Source organism: Camponotus vicinus, unplaced genomic scaffold, assembly GCF_025532165.1.
Source record: "Camponotus vicinus isolate PSW18456_S1 unplaced genomic scaffold, iyCamVici1.0 SCAF_10, whole genome shotgun sequence".
NCBI classification, from domain to species: Eukaryota; Metazoa; Arthropoda; class Insecta; order Hymenoptera; family Formicidae; genus Camponotus; species Camponotus vicinus.
In genome coordinates this window covers 1,677,069-1,696,110 of record NW_028141946.1, presented here as the reverse complement: position 1 = coordinate 1,696,110, position 19,042 = coordinate 1,677,069, and the positions used below count along the sequence as shown (strand labels likewise).

General features: G+C 35.0%; 1 long non-coding RNA gene across 1 annotated transcript; it reads right to left on the bottom strand.

Annotated features, from left to right (window-relative positions):
* Positions 1 to 2,054: 2,054 nt before the first annotated feature.
* LOC145960030 (uncharacterized) lies at positions 2,055 to 17,622 on the bottom strand. Its single transcript, XR_014435264.1, has 3 exons — positions 17,534 to 17,622; positions 5,639 to 5,750; positions 2,055 to 2,270 (listed from the first exon to the last, which is right to left on the bottom strand). It is a non-coding gene; the product is annotated as an uncharacterized LOC145960030 (long non-coding RNA).
* Positions 17,623 to 19,042: the final 1,420 nt, after the last annotated feature.

Genomic DNA, 19,042 nt, shown 5'->3' with positions numbered 1-19,042 from the left:
GATATATTGTAATATATATAATTGTCTCCCTTTAGGAAGAAAGATAATAAATTTGCCGAAACATATTTAATACGAAATATGTTTTATTCGATTAATAAGCTGTATTTTATTTGTCTGCGATTTAGATTCTTAATTAACATTATTTAAAAAAAAAGAAATAAATTATAATCTATTTTTCTTACGATGACAAAACATACTCTGACTTAATACGGTTAAAAAAGGAGACTTATATGAAGGAAAATACGACCGTAATAAAATCCGATAACGAAGACAAATCGACAAACAGTATCGGTACTTACATTATTGGCGGTAACAGGCGGTAACAATCGATTAGGATAAACGTCGCACGGTTCTCGCTAATAGAAATCGAAATCGCGAAATCGCGGAGAATCCGGAGGCACCATCCGAGCCTACGGCCCTGTGCTGTAGCATCCCCCGTGTCGGAGTGAGGGTGCGCGCGGTCCAATCATCGCAGAATCCGGAGAAAGCCCCTGGCTTCACCCGGGCAGCCGTGGGAGAGACGCCCCGCAACTCGAGGATTCGCTTGTCGCCGAATATCTTGTCGAGTCGTAAAGGACAGTCGGCGGTACAGCGTTTGGTTAGAGGGGCGTTGGCCCGGTTCCTTCGCTGTCCTTGTGTGCCCCCCGAAAATCTTAGAGAGAGAAAAAACCCGGGTTCCGTCAGACTTCTCGTCATCCTGACTGAAATCCTTGACTGAACTGGCACGCGAGACTCCAAGTGACAAATCCGCAAATCGACCTCGGGCGACCTCGAGGATAGAACCGAGCGTGAAATAATGCCAAACTGCGGGAACCCTCAGTGTTTTGCGAGCGGTTCAAGTGTCTTTCTCTTCACCCACCAATTTGTACAGTTTGTTCAATGATAATTGTCTTTTATCCGAGACACTCTCCGCCAAGAGCGAGCGTGTTAATGTGTGCCAAATGTGCATGGATGTGAGTCTGTTTGCTCATAGAAATATGTTTTGCATCATTTTTCAATGCCGATGTATCGATGTATATTTGACGGATTGCGCTGGCTCAATATTGCGGCCCGCAAACACGTTATTTGCGCACGAATATCTCTGAATATCAATTATTTTAGCATGATCGTCTTTAATCTAAACTCTTCTCATCTCTCCTATCTGTAAGATATACTGATTGTATACAAATATCGCATAAAACTCCACGTGTATGTGTGTATATATACGTTTACAATACATACATATAGTTGTATTCACCTTCTATTCTATTCGTATGTTTCAAGCATGATTTCTACTGGCATGTTTAATGATTTTCGCTCTTTTAATGATATCTTTTCTCACGAATATGTCATGCAATTACAATCTTTTAGTATGGTGGCTTTAGCTATAACGACTAAGCGATTAGTAGCCCTGTTGCATCTATGTTTGTTATCACGCATATTTGTATTTTGTAAAATTATGATATTGTCAATAGAGAAAGATTTTCACATAACATAATAAGAGCAGTTATTAGTTAGTGGAATCACATCAGCCGTACATATTAATTATAAAAAGAACACCTCAGTTCCTTTTATACAAATTCCTTTCATGTAAATTACATACATTTTTGATTGTTTTCGCTTTTAGAACCATACATGCATTCCAATGGATCTCAACAAGCACATCTTCATATACATGAAATAATTTATAAATCTCATCAAGTTATTATATACATATGCGCTAAAAAATGTAAGTATTATTCGACATTTTTACCTGCATTCAAAGAGGATATCTCAGGTATTGGCCCTCAAAATATTCATGTAAACATGAAATACACATCGAAACGCGACGACACGTGAGTGCCCTGAAAAAATATAAATATTAATAAAAATATCCAACATTTTTGACGCATTATCAGCAAGTATAATATCGCGATTTATCTAAAAAAATTTTAAAAATTTCGACGATACTCCATCCGATGCGAGCGGCGGATAAAGGATCGTGCTGCGCGATACAATGCGCTTCGAATCAAGCATTAAAATCGCAGAAAGTAATCGCGTCAGGTAGGCGCTATTATAATACACGACTTCCTTTAACTCATACTCCGGATATGCATGCCGGGTCACGTCCTGTATCTCTCGGCGAAGGTTTTCCGGCGTCACGTACGGTGGCGCGGCCAGAGCCTGACTTCTAATCTGCCATGGCTTTAAATGGTCATGTCTATTACTCGATTAAATCTCGCTCTCTTCGATTGATTTAAAATTCCTTCATTCCTCTTCCCCATCTCTCGTGCTAAATACTTTCTCTATTGCTGAAAAAAAGGACGTCTATTAGCATCAGATGCGGATTTATTAAATTGCTGCGTAAAATTATTTTTTTAATTCTTTATTAATTATTCTAATATATGTTATATATTATAATAATTATAGATTTATTTCTGAAAATTCCAAGATAAGAAATCGCATATTCTGGTGTCACGTATGTTGGCGCAACCAGAATTTGACTTTTAATCTGCCATGGCTTTAAACGACTATATCTGTTACTCGGGATTAAATCTAACTCTCTTTAATTGATTTGAAATTCTTTTATCTCTCTTTTATTTCTCGTGCTAAATACTTTCTCTATCCCAGAAAAAAATGTCTATTAATATCAGATGTCTGATTTGTTAAATTATACTGCGTGAGATAATTTTTTCTTATTTCAATAAAATAAATTATTTATTATTTTAATTTCTGAAAATGTAAAGCAAAAAATCACATATTCATTAAGCATGAAGTAAAAGATTTTAATTCGTAAATATGATTGTGTAAGATGTCAAAAGCAGCATATTAAATGGAAAATTTTATTTTACAGATTACGACTAAGTGGAAACGACAAGAAGGGGTTGCAAAGAATAGGCACATTCGTGATCTACCCTGTAGATCCGGGCTTTTGTAGAATGTAAATATCAGAAGCTCGACTCTACAGGTATCTTACGGATGACATGCCACGCGACTCTAGATTGCAATGAGTGACGCTGTACATCGTTTAGATAATAAGCATAAATGATAAGCATCTGAAAGTCTGTAGATTAATTTAAATATTTATTTTGCTAGAATATCAAGAGTTAATGCAAAGAATTAATGCAAAGAATAAATGCAAAATGAAAATAACTATATTCTATAAATAATAGACTATTATTTATCATGTATATATATTTTATCGAACTTTATAGAACCTGGTATATTTTACTTGCTATAAGTAATGTAATAATACATAATTAAATAAAATACATAAATAACAGATTAAAATTGTAAATCCACTTGCATAACATGTCACCTATATGTTATCAATGCTAAAATTTCAACATGTAATGATAATGTTAACTAATTCTATCAAATACTTTACATGATTATATATTTTAATTAGCATGTATAATAAAAGAAATGTAATATTGATAGTCATACTATTGTATAGAATTTTTTAGCTGATAGTCATACTATTTATATTACAAAAAGAATTTATCGTATAATAAATATAATAAATGTATCTTATTTACTCATTTTATATTTCCAATATTTAAGTCTTCTCACTACGACTTATGACAATCTCAATTTTAATTTATCTTTGAAAAACTCATGAGAGAAAGATATAAATTGAAAACTCTTAGGTCCTAAGATAAAAATACGTTTGTAAAACGAAAAAAAGTTAGCAAAATTTGAAATGTAATACATTTTTATCTCCCTCTCTTTTTCCCCAGAAATTATAATTTATATTTAATAACAAATAGAAGAGAAGATTCTTTTGAAAGCATCTCAACATTCTTTGTGACAAGCGCTTATCAAACTCTGTTCGGTACCGCCATCTGCAACTATCCTGAAGTTCCAAAGAATTATGTAGCCATATCCGTTTTACTGTCGTTAAAATCAGCGTACTGCATTTAGAAATTATGGATTAAAAATACGTCCCACATATATAAAATTAATTATATATTTCATTAGTTGCTTGTGATTTTTTTCTCTATCTTAGCATGTTATAAATATTAATATTATTATTATTATTGGAATATTTTTAAACATATTTGTACATGTATAAATATTATTCTTAATGCAAAAAAAGAAAATAGTATTTGATAAATTAAATTGTTTTTAAATAATCTCAGAGAACGAAACGATTCTCTTTAAATAAAACAACGAACTTATTTTGCATTATAAATTAATAATTTTTATTAAATATATAATAAAAAATATATATATATTCGAGATCGTGTCTAAAATTTGGCTTCTTCTTGAGCCACAATTTATGAATATACAACAAATACACATAAAAAACAGATTAAAAACGGAGTGATTTTATCGGCAGTATCTAAAATGGATGCAGATGGCGATACATAAACGTCCCGCGAAAAATGCCAGGATAACGTTCTTAAGTTTCTCTCCGTTATTGAATATAGCAAAATCTGTAAGCGAAAATATATTAAATTCTTATCAAACTAAATTGCAACAAATCGCACGACATAAAGCTAAAATAATTAATTGATTATGTATTTTGTAAATATATTTTAGATATAAGGTAAATGTAGGAGAGTACACGAGATTTCATATTCTCTTCACTTCTTGATATCGCTTGTTCGTGAAACTAGATGTCACTAAAGTGTCTAAAGAACGTGCGGAGCAACGTGTCGATATATAAGCCATTGTCAATGAGAAGCTAAAAAAGCTTCGAAATTTTTGGTGTAGCTTTTAATGTATTAAAATTATTACTTTTTGAAACAAAATCAACTATTCTTTATGATCACTTTCTTTTATGTTTTGAAGAAATATTTTAAAAAATGGTAAGTTAGAAATTCTATAAAGCCATGTAAATATAGGCATTAAAATGAATCATTAAAGCAAAAAAGAAATATTAATATATAGCTATAGAGAAGTTAAGAATTTCTGAATTACAATATATATTTTTAAAAGGCAGTTATTTCTAAACTAATTTATACAGTTAATTTCCAAGTTAATTTGATTACGATATGTAAGTGGTTCTTATTTTTTGATAATATTAAAAGATTGATAAATATATCAAGAATTTATTAGCTAAACACACAAATATAATAAATATTTTTGCAAATCCGTTTCTTTGTTTCTTTTTATTATTGAAAATATACTATAAATTAAAATATATTAAATTATCGTGCAATGACAAAGAAAGATGATATTATATTATTTATAATATCTTTATCAAGTTCGAAACAACACATATAACAAAAGATATATATATCTTTTGTTATGAGTAAAATTAAAAAATTCATTTTAATGAATATTTAATGCATAAATATTTAAACCGGTCTATATGTATATTAGTGTGTAATAATATCTCATTATTTTACATACATTAATTTTACAATTAAGCATACTAAAAAGTTAATTAAGTTTATCAAATTAATAAATGTATAATGCATTGTATTGTTCTCCGATGTAATATGTCTCGTTTCGAAAATAATATTTTCCTAATAAAATTGCTTTTTTCTTAAATTAATTTTTTTGATTTATTTATATCGCGAAAAGCTTTTTAGGCTCTAGCTATTGTACAGATCTCCACATTCGAACGAATTCTAAAAAAGAGCATGCAATAGCGCATGTGTAGATAAAAAGACTAAGATCTCGAGGTATGGGAAGCACGATGTTTGATGGTGTGATAGCATGGTGGTACCTGGGGCGACGTGGTATTATATTATTGATCGTTCCACGAGCTCTGTCCCCATCAGCTGTCGTAATATCCGGCGTTCTCCTGGTACTACCGGGTTGCATGTTAACATAGTTGTCTAAAAAAATCATTCACGCTGAATTGCATTATACATATATCGTACTTTGTCCAATCTATACATCAAGTCCAAATTCACAGCAGAATATTTTGAGGCAAAACATTTACTAGATAGCTGTTGGACGATAGAGAACGATTAATAGAAAATTATTATGCCTCTCAATGACGCATTAGTGGGTTAACGTGACTTCGCCATTATAAGCTGTCAACATATCCTGGGGAGTAATCCATGATAATCATTTATTTTAGATCTCGAGACTAGAGTAAAAAGATAAAGAGATGGAGATCGAAAAGAAGAAAGAGACGAAGAAGAATGAAAAAAGAAAAAGAAAGAGAGAAAGGAAGAAGGAAAGAGGTGGGGGATGATAAAGAGAGAAAGGATGAGTAGAATACAGAAAGAGAGAGAGAAAGAGAAAAGGAAGAAAAGGGAGAGAAAGAGAGATGATAAACCTACCCTTCTTGGACACTTCAAAGTGCCTCTTCCAGTATTCCCAGCTATGCTCTACTTCTCATCTCCTTCCGGTTGGTCTACCATTCTGAAGGCATAATATCCTGCTATCCTTAACGTGGCTTGAACTCTTAGTGTTGTCCTCCAGACTCTCTCAGTGCTCTCTCCTCTCTCTCTCTCTCTCTCTCTCTCTCTCTCTCTCTCTCTTCTCTCTCGCCTCTCTCCGACATCTCTCTGCGTTCCTCTTTCTCTTTGGGATCTCGGCTCAAGTCTTCAACGTGTTACTAATACCACGAGGATTAATGTTATGCGCCACGTAGCTTACTCTAACTATTAATTTAATTAGGAGAACAATACCTCGTACACTGATACTGCTACTAGATAGAGATATGTTTTCGAATTCTTGAAGATAATTTTATTTCAATCGAAAATAATTCGATTAAAACGTTGCCTAAGAGAAAATTATCCTCTCGATAAGTATGCATTTAAACCTTTCAACTAACTTTAAAATTATTTTTAACTTTTCATATAAAATGATGATTTTATTCATAATTATAACAGATTATCTATAATTATTTCTCAAATGAATGAATAATTATTTCTCATATGATTTTAAACACATTTTTATCATATCAAAGTACTATTTGTAATCACTATCTAAATCATACTAAAATAAGTAGAATAATTTTCAATATATACTGAGATTTTTTATTTAAAGGTGCACCTAAAGTTTTACCTAAAACAATTGCATATCCGCAAAATCGAAATATTAACAGAGGTAGAGGTGCCAACGACGTGAAAGAGCAATGTTAAACTGCTTTCACCTCGCGTTTTAAATGCATCTTTAGCCCAAAATCAGTATAATTAAAGATTACTACAGCTCGCGATAACATCCAACCGTAGCTCGCTGCTTTGACTGACGATCTTTCAGACGGCGCTGCAGGAGCACGCTATTCGCAAGCGCCGAGTGATATTTATCTCCAAGTAATTAGGAGTTGGGCCGTGTGTGGAATCACGCATGCTCATCCTTCACCATGGCAAACGCCCGTTGCCCTGGTGTTCCATGCATAATGCCGTAAGCAATGATTATTTAGTTTCATCCTATTATCCGTATCGAGGGTTTGTATCAGTAAAAGGGTCGCAATTTTTTTTCTTCCATTATGTAAAGTAGCAAGTCCGACTTTATGAATGAAAATTATCATAAAACTGTTTACTAAATTTTAACAAACTGCTATTTATAGATTATTCCACAAGAAGTCGCTGAAACTAATCAGCTGTTATTTTTAAATGCATGTAGAGCAGGGATAGTAAGATATCTTTTAATAGAAAATATTTGGCAGTCATTTGACATATGAATTAATTGTAAAGATAATTGAATGGATACTTTTATAATTTTAATAAATGTTTAAAAAAACGCCAAATATCGATAATCTTAATGATATGTTTTTGAAGTGCTTCAAGATGGAAGCAGAAACCAAGTTTCTTTCGAACTCTAAAGAACTTTATGTAACATTTCTTTTACTTATTTGCCATTCACTATGAAATAAAATAAACTTCATTCCGCTTCAATTATTATTATAATTAATAATTATTTCAAAAATATATTAGATTGTCATTTGGCATTTCTTTATAAATGTTTATTAAATTATCAAAATATCTCCAATTATTTTTAATTCGTATATTAATAAGACTGTCAGATATCTTCTATTAAATGTTTTACTTTCCCTGCTTCCTATGTGCATTTAAAAATAATACTTAATTAGTTTTTCGCATCTTCCTGTGGAACATCCTGCACTTTTATACTTTTATTCATATATCTCTCAAGATAATATGCGTTGCATATATTTAAACGACATAAATCTCAAATGCAATATTTCTCTCGATAAATTATGTTATTACATCTGGTAGTTACAAGTGTCGAGAAGTGGCACAGAAAAAGAATGGCACCTTTTCTACGGAGAAATAAAGAAAAGGACTGCCCTCCATTAACTTTCACGTCCCGTCACAGCAATTTGCAAAGTACCTGCACGTGCAAATAAATCTTTCTGCATCGGGAGCACGAAGGCATGCCAGTGACTTATTTATGACCCGTCTACTGTCGGGCAAGAGGGTAAAGGGTTAAAAGCGAAACAATGCCTAGACCGACAGCGTTTTGATACAATCGAAACGGGAGTCAGATCGAGAGAATCGCAATCGTATTAAGTCTCTTACTTTCGCAAATTTTTCCCCATATTGCAAACACCGAAGATTCCAGACAAAGTAGGCTGTATCTAGATGTTCATGTAAAAGTGCGATTTATTTTGTTCTCACGCATGTGATGAGATAACGCTCATGCAATATCATTTGACGATACTCGTGTTAATTAACGAATGTAATTATGAGAAGTTTTTAGATGTCTAAGGAGACACTTCAATTCCAGCACTCTAATCTTCTCTCTGTCTCTTGATATTACGTGGTTTTAGAGCAATCTCCTTGAAACCCATCGTTTTCCGATTTCTCGCGGATGCGTAGTCTGTTGGTCGCTGGTGTAATGGTAGTCCTCGAACACGCAGGAATAATCTCGGTATCATCCGGCGTTCACGCGTGCGCGATAATGTCTCGTGCAATATTATTCACGCGCTCGCTTCTTGCGGGCGACGATAATGGTAATCGTCCTGTCTCCGTGTCGTTCACGGAGGCTGGCTGCTCTCGGTCTTCAGCGTGATCAGAAGAGCGGGAGCATCCTGGCCCTCCCCTTAGTAGCCCCATACCACTGCCGTATACCCTTAGTAAGGTACCCCTGGCGTGGTGCTAGCCGTGACACGAGAACGTGATTAATGATCGCCACGAAGAGCCATGCAGCGCACCACTCTTCTCTCCTCTTTCTCGCTCTCTCTCTCTCTCTCTCTCTCTCTCTCTCTCTGTCTGTCTGTCTTTCTCTCTTTCCCCTTTCTCTCTTTCTCTCTCTCGTCTTTCCCCTTGGCCGTTCTGCCTCTCTGTTTCCCCATGTCTAGCTCCCTCTCTCTTTTCTCCTCTTTTCCGCCTCTTTCTTCGCGACCCTGTCTCGCTCTCCTGCTCTTCTCTCTTTCAGCAACCCCCGGTGATGCCGGCGGCATTGCTGCCGTTGCCGCTGCAACCGCCCGAGCACAATACCCGCGTCTGCGATTGGACTCTTGTTGGTAACTTTCTTCTTCCTTTCTTCTTTCACCGGCAGGAGAGCCGCGCGCTCTGCTGATTATTCGACGATGGGTTGCATGCGTGTACGTGTATATGTGTTAAGGCCTATAACCTAGTTTCGGTTCTTCTAAGAGTTTTCGGTAATATGGGCTACGATAGAACGACCTACCGAGAAAAATCAATTGGCTTTGCCTTAATGTTCAAAGAAAAAGACTGTTAATGAAATGGTCACAAGTTTTACGAACAATACTCTATGTTTCTCGTCAATGTATAAAATGTGAAATGTCAAAATTAAAATACTCGTTTAATTTCTGATGAACAATTAATTTTTGTCTCGCTATTATATAAATTTTGAGTTGAACATATGTATATTATATCTTGGTTTGGCATGTGTTGGATTTAAATATTATTATGATAGAAAAATGTTTCTGTATTATAGAGACTCGGAGATTGATTCTCGTTTCTATGCGTTTGCAGATTGCACGAGATGAAGATGTCCGCGAAGGAATTTTGCAGGAAAATGAGAATATCGTAAGAGTCGACAAAGAAATCAGTCAATCTCCGATCGGTCTAGGATGACTTTGAATCTGTCGATGTACTTCCTGCCAATCTATCCCGAACACATCTTTATATTTTATAATAGAAAGATTCACATAAACGCACACATGTGCATATGTTTTCTATCCAACTTTTACGTGATTAATAATGTCGAAATAAAAACGAATGTACTTTGTGCGAAAAAAATAATTTTATCAAAATATTGATAAAGCATCTCTCGATTAAGCTCGAAATATCCCTCCATCATTACTAATGGGAAATGACAGTATTATCCATTGATCTTGATATCTTTTTTTCATATTTTCACACAAATTATGCGTAAACTATGCGTGACAGTTCCCCTTTTTGATATCTATGTATTTGCTCAATAATTCTGTTGACTAATGACTGTGATAATCCTTCTTAATGGCAAGCTAAAAGCGACAAACGCAAATGTCAAAAGTTCGCTTTCCAATCAATTCATGTAAAATACACAATAATTATAGCGTAATCATTATAATACATTTATATCAAAATTTTTTAATGATTATGTTTCGCGAAAATTAAAAGAAGAAGCTGTTAATCTTCCTGCGAGCAAACAAAACAAATTAAAAGTCTCTTTTAAAAGGAGGATGAGATATTGTTTTAATACAAACAATATCTTCAAATTATTCAAATCGTTATAATTCAAATCGTTTTCCTAGCCATTCCTGTTTGCGTACAACTTTATAATTCGCGATTTTCCTTGTTTATGTAGAAATCAATCGACGCGTCGATTGCGCGATCGTACGTGCGAATCGGGTTGCAAGACCAGCCGATAATAGGATCCAATTGCGATGTATTCCGATAGGGCATCGTCCCGATATTAACCCGAGCGTACACAGTCAGACCTCGTGCTCCCCGCGGAAATCAGCGGCGCCCGATGTCAGCCCCGGCGGGGGTGCGGGGGTGCGCGAGGCGAGCGGTTCGGTGAAATTTCCGGCGTATTGTCGGCGAGTTCGGTTCAGGGTTGGATGATGCCTAACCACCACCACTCACTCGCCACCGTCGGTCCCCGCAATGCGAGTGAATAGCACGGGGTGAAAAGGGAGCAGGGGGAGGAGGGGAGGGAAGATAGCGGAGTGATCGCCACGGACGGACCCACGGACAGAATTGGAACGGGGGTGGAGGACGAGTCTGATGGGACGCCGACGAGAACGGCGACTCTTCTCTCGTCTGTCCCCCGGCGACGTCGGGACGCCAGCAACGTGCCGCGTTTCCCTCCCCTTCCTCACCCCCGACATCCTTTCGACTCTATTTCCGCATTTTGTTTGACGCGACCGGGATTAAAAGCCTCGCTCTCTTCCTCCCGCGTGCGTATGTATGATGCTTATGACGCTCGCTCTTGACAATATAAGGATGCTGTTCTTCTGCGAACAGAGTATTCTTTTATATTTGTCTTACAACATTTCGATTCCTTATAAAGATGTCAAAACGGGAAGAAACTCTCAGATATACATTAGTTTCAAAATTTTTTAGGTCACAATATATTACAAATTATTGAAATCTCAACAAATTCTTTTTTTGAAAATATTCATATATGATTGTTAAATGTGTAAGTTTTTTCATATCAAAATTTCGTTTCACACTCAATTAATTACAAATATCTCTTTATAAATATTTTTTTATTTAAAGAACTATTAAATATATAATTCTGAACAACTCGCGCGCGAATTTGACGTAACCAAAATTAAAAATCTTGGTCTTTTCCTTCTGTATAAATATATAATATATATAAGAATGCTGTTCTTTTATGAATTCGATATTCTTTTATATTTATCTTATAAAATTTTTTTATAAAAACGTCAAAAAGAAACTTTCCATCACTTTTGATTTAACAGATATCAATTTTTAAAAGAAATATCAATTTTATCGAAAACATATCCGGAATAATAAGATAAATATTAAATATTCAAAAAGGTATGTCAAAAAGGTGTATCTCTCCGAAAGTATTATGAATTTCGTAAACTTTTAGATATACATTAATCTTAGAATTTTTTCTTTAAGATATTAAAATAATCAGAGAATTTCAACAGATTATTTTGTTCTACAAAAACTATCATTAAATATAATAGCTATCATTAAATATAAATATATAAGCTTCTTTATATTGGCTTTTGTTTGATTCAATTAATTCACAGTCATAAAAATATCTTTTCATAGGTATTTGTTACTTACTAAGGATCTATCAAATGTAACCAGATAACTCTGGATAACTCGCGCGCGAATTTATTAAATTCCTTATAATTATTTAAAATAGGACTAGAGAGTGCTATGGTGTCTGATAAAACACAGAATAATTTAAAGAGCAAGAAAGGTTTAAATATATATTTCGAGGGCCGCCTTTGAAAAAAGCTTCCTTTACATGCCGTGCAAAGGTGTTATCGTTGCTGTCCGTCCATCAGAGTCCATCCCTCCTGGCAATATTAGCGCTGCCACCGGTGGTGGCTGGCTGGTTGCTTTTAGTCAGGGGGATGAAATACTTGATGATATTAAACATGAATAATGTAACGACTCGGCTACGAAGGCGCGGAATAGCGAGTACGATAAGACCTTGTAGAATGTTGCATACATAAGATGGTATAATATGAGTATTTTGGTTTAGCACATTGACATTTTAAGTAGATGTTAATGCAATAATAAAAAATTAAAGATTTGCAAAAATATTCAATATATTTGTGTTTGATACGAATATGCGAAATTTGCGCAAACAGAGACTTACAGATTTTGGTAGACAAAGACGAAAAGGGAAAAATCTCGAAAAATTTTAAGTATGAAATAAAAAATAAAAAATATACATTTTCTTGATGAACATTAATTTATTTTCTACCATAATATTTGAAATTATGGAAAATATCGAAAAATTATATAATTCCAGAGAAATCATGATTTGTTATAGGAACAATTAGATAAAAGCTCAATCTTTCTTCATATGCAATGTATAATGCTACAATATTTTTTATGAATGAGGAGAGATATTTTGAAAAATAATTAATCATATTTTTAAGAAATCCCAAGTAGAAAGAACTAAAAGAGATACAATTTTCTGAAAGATAATAATATAATAGTGAACGAAATAAGCACGAAGAAATGTTTTGATATGCTTAAAAAATATTTCTTTTCTGATCTCCTGAAAATTTGTGTACGTGTTAAATTATGGAGGTTGTAAAATAGAGGGATCCTCACAGTGCTAATGTCAAACAATCTGACATTTAATTTACTGTCACTTTGTATCTCTCACTTAAGTAGTAGCGATGCAATAGGTTATTCAAAACAAGGGGGTGCAGAAGGCAGAAAAAAATCTGTGTCGGATGACTCTGCTCTTTCGTAAGCGAAGCAGAGTGACTAAGTGTGAATTCAATTAAGGGTCTGTTTTAAGCGTCTATCAGGCTCTGTTTACGGACTCGTTCGTTATCCGTATAACAAGATAAAATTGACAATTTAAGGGGAATCGATCGATCTACAAGGGCCTCCTAATCTAAAGTTGTTTATTACGCAGGAAGAATTAATTTCCTTTACTTGAATTATCTGAATTATAATATTTACAGAAAATGCAGTCATCTTCTGTGCACAACATTAATAATTAAAATACATATATTTCCACAGGCATCACAAAAGTTATAATTATTCTAAAATTATCTCGACGAAAAGCAAAATATCTTTTCTGACTGATTTAGTCTGACATCTTGAGCATAGAAAATAAAAGAAACAAAAATAATGGAGTGACAAAAGAATATCTGCCTTGTCTTTGTTATAATTCTGTCTAATTCTATTATGATTCGATTATGAGATGTTAATTAATTTGAAGTGAGTTTCTAAAACATTCTAAAGATTTATGAAAATACAGTTTTGGTTTATTTTATTTTCAGAATTCATCATGATAAAAATAAATTATTAGTTTGATTGTTTGTTAAATTTTCATATCGGATGCACTTATGCGATTAATCGAGAGATTTTGTTGAATGACTTAATTTCAGTTTCCCCGTGAATAATTGTAACTCGTGACTTACATTGTCGATGCGTTGTACTTCAAACACGCTACCACAAAAGATCAAGATGAGTGGGACGAAAAAAGAGCAGCTGTGAATAGGACCTCGAAATGGCGATTCTCTGCGCGTCACAAAATACGCGGCGTTCCTTTTGATCCGACGACTTCGTGAGTCGATTTCAGTGACCCGGTGAGTCATTTATTAACGAGCATGATTGACGAAGAAATTTAATTTCGTAGTAAGATAAACATTAATTTGGCGAGTACAATCAACGCAAGCCACTTGGTTGTTACGCGAGTAATCATTAACTGACTAAAATTAAAGACACGTGATCAAATTTATATATGCGCGCGCGCAAATCAATATATTATGTAATACTATATATCAAAACTGCCTTGATACAAGTACCAGATAAATATCGTTCCTTTTCTGTTCACGAGATACAGGACACGTCTCTACAGGATTATGGGATTAATTACATGAAGGGCGTTAATACCCAATTCGGCTAGCGTTGAAGAGGGATGCTTATAGTGGACTAAAGCAATGATATTAACGGTCACTTAACAGTTGCCACCACAGCTTTGAGAAATCTGCTACGTAAAATATTTTAAAATATTTTTTATTTAAAATATTTTTTTTACATTAGACCATGTGGTCTAAAATCAAAAATTAAATTAAAGATTTGATTAAAAACTGATTTTTCACACGTGCATATGTATGTATTCACAATGTCGAAAAAAATTGTAATTTTTATATTCGATAGTAAAGCAGATATTCAATATTGTTGTGGAATCTGATCGATTTCCATGCACAAATTTTTTGATCACCGCCGCAGTTCATAGCTCGCTATCAACCAGGGTGGAAGCTCATTGCTATTCTACGAGTGGATCGTGCAGAGCATTATGGTAGTCGCAGTTGGGGCTCTACTAAATTGAAAACAAGATCCATCACGTTTTCAAAGAAGCAAAAAGAATTTTAATGAAATATAAGCAGCGAATAGGATAAAAACAGAAAAAAATCCGACTGGTATGAGATCTCTATTAAAAATTAAAATATTTAATATTCTCACTGTTTTCTGTAAATGAAATCAAAATAAAATATTCTAATATTTTTCTATACCTATTTTTTCTATACAAGAAACTAAGTACCAAAAATTTGAAAAATTTGGAAAATTTAAGCTACGTAAATTCAAAAAAGAAAAATCGTACATGTTTTCAATATTTTAGACTCAAGTCTTAACATATTTTACTCGTATCTCTCAAAGAAAAGAATTAAGGGATTTTGAAGAAGAAAATCCTATTATTTTTCTAAAGTAACTATTCTCCTATTTGTCTAAAATAACAATAGTTAGCTTTTTACGGAAGTGTCTATTATAGTATTAGTTTCACTAACCGATTATATAGGAGACAGTCGAGAATTTCGAGAACCGTGTTTGTCTGCGAGCTGGAAGGATCTGGTTTTGCAGTTCCGAGAATCTCAGAGAGATACTCTCTGAGATTCGGATGGATGAAATTGGTCAGCGCGTGTGGACGGGAATTAAAAGCTTCGGGCGTTCTCGCCGCTGTCGATCCGTTCCGGGGGTTTCCTCGCTCTTAACTTTCGGGTGAACCGACCCGAAGGCAGGGTCCTGCAGGAAAGACTTCGAGGAGCGTGCAGAAGAAAAAGGAGCTGAGGGACACACAGGGAGCGACGCGGGGAGGAAGAGAGGGTGAAGGAGAAGGTGGAGGCGATGGTACTAGGGGACTTGATGAGAAGGGGTGGTAGGAGAGGGTTTCCGAAACAGCTCGCCGCTATCTCGACTGATCCGATCAAGATTAATGAACGTGCGGCTTGCGAGTCGAAGCCTTTGCGCCGCCCAGTCTGTCGTTCTCATTCTCTATTTCTCTTCCCTCTCCCTCTCCCCCTTTCCTCTCCCCTCCTTTCTTTTCGTCTCTCTCTCTCTCTTTCTCTCTTTTTCACTCTTTCCTTTTCTATACAGAGGTAGCGAACTAGCGACAGGTACCGTCGACGGCTTCTCGTAATAGTGGCACTTCGGTGCTTGTTGTTGGTGCGCAACCTTTGGGTACCATTATCAGGGAGAAGCTGAAGAGATACGCTCGCAAATGATAATAATGCAATCGAACGAAACGGGAAATTGTATCGAGTTCGCATCTAATCAAGCACGCAAAATTTACGTTTGATTCCATAAGATAAGAGTAAAATCTTGAGCCGTACCGATATAACGATCGCGCATTAATATCATTCATACACATCGCTGTATACGTATATCTCGGTAAAATATTCACGAGGCGTTATGTGTAACGAGAATTAACGGCGCGAGATATACGACATTGTGAACTGGAGCTGGCATGTAAGATTATCTGCGGTGGAACGTGATGACAGTAACACGGCACCCTTTCTCCCTTTATATCCAGCTACTATTCGGAGGTAGAGCGCGTCACCGAGGCTAGCCGTAGATAAAAATACATGTCTCTCCTCTGGTCCGATGGTTTTAATTAATTCTAGAGATGGACGTGGCCGCCCATGTCAGCTTTTCGAGAGAGATAGAGCGAAAGAGAGGAGAAAGGAAGGGTGAGAGGGAGGGAGGGAAGGAGAAAGACTTCCGTTTGATCATCGGCGCGTGTCGTCAGACTGCTACTGTGCCGCGTGTCACGGCGGTCGATTCATTATCTGCTTTCGCAAAATCAAAATAAGCCACGTTAGGAACCCTCTCGAACCTTATCCGTTTGCCATCTTCGTTCAACGGAAGTGGCAATTAATAGCGCCCGGAGATCAAACATTTCCGCGCTACGTCCGTACGACGTGGATTTAAATCTAATTTCGCGTCGGTTCCCTCCGATGACACGGCGGTACCTGTTATCTTTAGTTACAGGCGAATGTGTATTTGAGATGCGAAACTGTCTTTGGGGGATGTCAGTCAGTCGGCGGAGCGAGAGATCCGAGCGGAAAGCGATGCGGCGAGCGCGGGAGAAACGGCTAGGGTGGATTGTTCGACGAGGTTCGCAGGGAGCGGGAGCGGGAGGGAGAGGAGAGAGGGGGGAGGGGAGGGAGAGATGCTTTGTAATTACGGTGGCTGATAAATGGAGTCGTGACTCGTTAATCCCCTCCAATTACATCTGATGGGGACCGTTCACACCAAATCTATCTTGCATCGCTTTTGGAATTTTTCGATATCATTGCAAAGTATAATTTTATCGAACGTTTCACCTTCGATGTATTTCGATCGCACATTTTAAATATATAATATGTGCGCATGTGTTTGTGTGTATATATGTATATAATTATACTTTTAAAATTAAAAGAAATAAAACAAAGGAAATTATTAAAACACATACACAGATAACGAGTACTCTGCAATATTATTAGTTTTTTTATAACAATAAACGAAGCAAGAATAGGAGTTCAACTAAGAATAAACAATAGTATTTTTAATTATAAATTTCTTTATATCTTAATAATTTCCTTTTATCAAAGAAACTTTGATTTGAACACGTGCTAATCTCGAAAATAATTGAATATGTGAGGAATAATTATACAATAATTACGAATTATAAGTAATAATGAAATGAAATCCATGCAATAATTAGATACAAAAGTCTGTTATAAAGTACTTACAGTGCACTTGTCGTAGTCTTTATGATGCTCTTCGTAGCAGTTCGTTCTTCGCAGCAGTATTAGTTTCCATTTTTGACACTTCCTAGTCCTCTCCAACCGAAGGTTAACGATTAACTGAATAAAATTCCAAGCATTCTCAAACGTACGCAATATGTAAACAATCCCCACTCTAGCGTTCAGTGGTCTCGGACCAACGAGCGGTATAAACAAAAAGTGTTTACGTTTGAACACGTTAATGTATCTACGATGTTTTGTCTTGCTGGAAGAATATAAATTTGTTTTATTCAGTGAACTTTTCAATAATGCAAAGATGTACCCAGCCGAATATATTTTAGACTAGATTTAAATATTTCTTTTGCTTTTTTACGGTGAAGTGTATCCGATTATGAGATTAAATGCTTATAATATATCGGACCTAAAATTCTTACATTTTGTTAATTAAACAATTATTTATAACGATTTATTTGTAAGATATAAGTAATGATTGAATACTGACAAACGTATTTCGGCAAATATATCTTACATTCAGTCGTCAGACGTCTCGTCTGGCCCGCATATGACGCATCGCAAGTTTTACGAAGAGCGACATAAATATTGCGAGAAATACTTAAGTGTTTTATTTAACACGCACACATACACACATATATCAATATCTAACGGCTCGTATCGACCTTGACATTATTTAATCTTAATTTGTTTTATAGTGCGTTATTTTTATTGCGCTGAATGCAAAGCGTATAGTCGCAAACCGGCTGACTTTCAACGATAATAAGAGCGAAATTCTTGTCCTATCTGTCTCTATACTCGCTAAACGAGAAATTTAACGACTACCCACTTCACGTTCAGCGCCGTACAGGTTGTAGATCGGAGCGATTATGATGCGGATATAAACGAAATGACCAGCATATATATGCATCATTTGTCTTAAGAACGAATATGGAACGCGTAGGTGTCACATAGGAGCGAGCAAAAAGAAGATCCGGAAATACATCATGGTAAGTATCTGTGTACAGAGCTATGCACGTGCAAATAAATGACAGTTTAAATAGAGAAAATGCGAAAATACTTTTCTCTCGATGTAGAATTTCGATGGAAGGAGGATCGATAAGAATCAGAACGTATTTATTGAAGCGTAAATATTTACGTCACAAATGATTGTTTCGATAACAATTATTATACCTCTACAATCGCTATCGAAACCATTATTTGTGACGTAAATATTTATGCATCAACAACTGTGTTCTGGTCTTTTTCCTGTCGAGCGTGGTCTAAATGATTGATAAATAATGTTTGACAAGATATATTCCTGTCCTTTTTTTATAGAAACTTGACTCGTAAAACATTTATTGTTCTTTAAAAATATTTGAATTATTAACAAGAAAATTGAGTGTTTTATAAAAATGTCTCTCTTTATTTATATTCAATAACTAGCTTTTTCACAGTTTATTTTTAATACACTATAAAAAATGCACCTCCATACTTGATAAAATACTTTAATAATCATTTTCT